We start from the raw sequence: 4,228 nt of genomic DNA, 5'->3' as shown, positions 1-4,228 counted from the left end.
AACTCTCTCCTAGTACTCTTCCAAGCAATAAAGAAGAAAATCCAAAAGGAGAGTTCAAAGCCATCAACATGGCCGAATTTGGAGAGGAAGAAGAGGCAGTGATCACCATTGAGGAAGACCTCAATGGACGTCCACTGGCCTCCAATGAGTTCCCTAATGAGGAACCATGGGACTCTGAGGCTCACACTGAGACCATAGAGATTCCATTGGATTTACTTCTGCCATTCATGAGCTCTGATGGGGTACTCTTCCTCTGAAGAAGATGAAGATGTTACTGAATAGCAAGTTGCTAAGTACCTTGGAGCAATCATGAAGCTAAATGACAAGTTATTTGGTAATGAGACTTGGGAGGATGAACCCCCTTTGCTCACCAAAGAACTGGATGACTTGACTAGGCAGAGATTACCTCAAAAGAGACAGGATCCGGGGAAGTTCTCAATACCTTGTACCATAGACACCATGACCTTTGAGAAGGCTCTGTGTGACCTAGGGTCAAGTGTAAACCTCATGCCTCTCTCTGTAATGGAGAAGATAGGGATCCTTGAGGTACAAGCTGCAAGAATCTCGCTAGAGATGGCAGACAATTCAAGAAAACAAGCTTATGGACTTGTAGAGGATGTCTTGGTAAAGGTTGGAGACCAATACATCCCTGCTGATTTCATAGTCCTAGAGACTGGGAAGTGCATGGATGAATCCATCATCCTTGGCAGACCCTTCCTAGCCACAGCAAAGGCTGTGATTGATGTTGACAGAGGATAATTGATCATTCAAGTGAATGAAGAATCCCTTGTGTTTAAGGCTCAAGGATATCCCTCTGTAACCATGGAGAGGAAGCATGAAGAGCTTCTCTCAAAACAGAGTCAAACAGAGCCCCCACAGTCAAACCCTAAGTTTGGTGTTGGGAGGCCACAATCAAACTCCAAGTTTGGTGTTGAACACCCACATTCAAACTCTAAGTTTGGTGTTGGGAGGTTCCAACATTGCTCTGAACATCTGTGAGGCTCCATGAGAGCCCACTGTCAAGCTACTGACATTAAAGAAGCACTTGTTGGGAGGCAACCCAATGTTATATCTATCTATTTTCCATTGTTATTTTATATTTTCTGTAGGTTGATGATCATGTGAAGTCACAAAAACAATTGAAAAAGCAAAAACAGAATGAAAAACAGAGAAAAAAATAGCACACCCTGGAGGAAAAGCTTGCTGGCGTTTAAACGCCAGTAAGGGCAGCAAATGGGCGTTTAACGCCCAGTCTGGCACCATTCTGGGCATTTAACGCCAGAAAGGGGCACCATACTGGCATTTAACGCCAGGAATGGGCAAGGAGCTGGCGTTAAACGCCAGAAAAGGGCAGCAGCCCGCGCGTTTAATACCAGAATTGGCAGAAAGGGCATTTTTGCACGCCACTCGGTGCAGGGATGAGCTATCCTTGACACCTCAGGATCTGTGGACCCCACAGGATCCCCACCTACCCCACCACTCTTTCTCTTCTTCACCCATTCACCAATCACCTCAATACCTCTTCCCCAAAAACCCCTCACCTATCAAATTCCACCATTCTCTTCACCACTCACATCCATCCTTCATAAAACCCCACCTACCCCACCACTCTCTCTCTTCTTCACCCATTCACCAATCACCTCAATACCTCTTCCCCAAAAATCCCTCACCTATCAAATCCCACCATTCTCTTCACCACTCACATCCATCCTTCATAAAACCCCACCTACCTCACCATCCAAATTCAAACCACTTTCCCCCTTGGCCGAACCACAAAGCCTCCTCCATCTCCTCTATTTTTCTTCTTCTTCTACTCTTCTCTTTCTTCTTTTGCTCGAGGACGAGCAAACCTTCTAAGTTTGGTGTGGTAAAAGCGTTGCTTTTTGTTTTTTCATAACCATTTTATGACACCTAAGGCCGGAGAAACCTCTAGAAAGAGGAAAGGGAAGGCAAAAGCTTCCACCTCCGAGTCATGGGAGATGGAGAGATTCCTCTCAAGGGTGCATCAAGACCACTTCTATGAAGTTGTGGCCACGAAGAAGGTGATCCCCGAGGTCCCTTTCAAACTCAAAAAGAGTGAATATCCGAAAATCCGACATGAGATCCGAAGAAGAGGTTGGGAAGTTCTTACCAACCCCATTCAACAAGTCGGGATCTTAATGGTTCAAGAGTTCTATGCCAATGCATGGATCACCAAGAACCATGATCAAAGTGTGAACCCGGACCCCAAGAATTGGCTTACAATGGTTAGAGGGAAATACTTAGACTTTAGTCCGGAAAATGTAAGGTTGGCATTCAACTTGCCTATGATGCAAGGAGATGCACACCCCTACACTAGAAGGGTCAACTTTGATCAAAGGTTGGACCAAATCCTCATGGACATATGTGAAGAGGGCGCTCAATGGAAGAGAGATTCAAGAGGGAAGCCGGTTCATTTAAGAAGGCATGACCTCAAGCCCGTGGCTAGGGGATGGTTGGAGTTTATCCAACGTTCAATCATTCCCACTAGCAACCGGTCCGAAGCTACTATAGACCGGGCCATCATGATTCATAGCATCATGATTGGAGAGGAAGTAGAAGTTCATGAGGTTATATCCCAAGAACTCTATAAGGTGGCGGACAAGTCCTTTACCTCGGCAAGGTTAGCCTTCCCTCATCTCATTTGTCACCTCTGTAATTCAGTTGGAATTAACATAGAGGGAGACATCCTCATTGATGAGGACAAGCCCATGCCCATCACTAAGAAAAGGATGGAGCAAACAAGAGAACCTCATCAAGAGCATGAGAAATTTCCTCATCATGAAATCTCTGAGATGCCTCAAGGGATGCACTTTCCCCCCACAAAACTATTGGGAGCAAATCAACACCTCCCTAGGAGAATTGAGTTCCAACATGGGACAACTAAGGGTGGAGCACCAAGAGCATTCCATCCTCCTCCATGAAATTAGAGAAGACCAAAGAACCATGAGAGAGGAGCAACAAAGGCAAGGAAGAGACATTGAGGAGCTCAAGCACTCCATAAGATCTTCAAGAGGAAGAACAAGCCGCCATTACTAAGGTGGACCCGTTCTTTAACTTCCTTGTTCTTTATTTTCCTGTTTTTCGAAAATTGTGCTCTATGTTTATGTTTGTGTCTTTATTACATGATCATTAGTGTCTAAGTGTCTATGCCTTAAAGCTATGAAAATAAATCCATCACCTTTCTTAAATGAAAAATGTTTTTAATTGAAAAAGAAAAAGAAGTACATGAATTTCAAATTTTAAAACAGTTTAATTATTTTGATGTGGTGGCAATGCTATTGTTTTTCTGAATGAATGCTTGAACAGTGCATATTTTTGAATTTGATGGTTTATGAATGTTAAAATTGTTGGCTCTTGAAAGAATGAAAGGAAAAATAGAAATGTTATCTGATGATCTGAAAAATCATAAAATTGATTCTTGAAGCAAGAAAAAGCAGTGAAAAGCTTGCAAAAAAAAAGAGGCGAAAAAAAAAGAGAAAGAAAAAGAAAAAGCAAGCAGAAAAAGCCAATACCCCTTAAAACCAAAAGGCAAGGGTGATAAAAAGGATCCAAGGCTTTGAGCATCAGTGGATAGGAGGGCCCACAGGAATAAAATCCTGGCCTAAGCGGCTAAACCAAGCTGTCCCTAACCATGTGCTTGTGGCGTGAAGGTGTCAAGTGAAAACTTGAGACTGAGCGGTTAAAGTCGAGGTCCAAAGCAAAAAAGAAGAGTGTGCTTAAGAACCCTGGACACCTCTAATTGGGGACTTTAGCAAAGCTAAGTCACAATCTGAAAAGGTTCACCCAGTTATGTGTCTGTGACATTTATGTATCCGGTGGTAATACTGGAAAACAAAGTGCTTAGGGCCACGGCCAAGACTCATAAAGTAGCTGTGTTCAAGAATCAACATACTTAACTAGGAGAATCAATAACACTATCTGGATTCTGAGTTCCTATAGATGCCAATCATTCTGAACTTCAAGGGATAAAGTGAGATGCCAAAACTGTTCAGAAGCAAGAAGCTAAAAGCCCCGCTCATCTAATTAAAACTGATCTTCATAGATGTTTTTGGAATTCATTGTACATTCTCTTCTTTTTATCCTATTTGATTTTCAGTTGCTTGGGGACAAGCAACAATTTAAGTTTGGTGTTGTGATGAGCGGATAATTTATACGCTTTTTGGCATTGTTTTTAGTATGTTTTTAGCATGTTTTAGTTAGTTTTTAT

The sequence above is a fragment of the Arachis hypogaea genome, chromosome 17, assembly GCF_003086295.3.
Source record: "Arachis hypogaea cultivar Tifrunner chromosome 17, arahy.Tifrunner.gnm2.J5K5, whole genome shotgun sequence".
Lineage (NCBI taxonomy): Eukaryota > Viridiplantae > Streptophyta > Magnoliopsida > Fabales > Fabaceae > Arachis > Arachis hypogaea.
Note: the sequence above shows the minus strand (reverse complement) of the source record.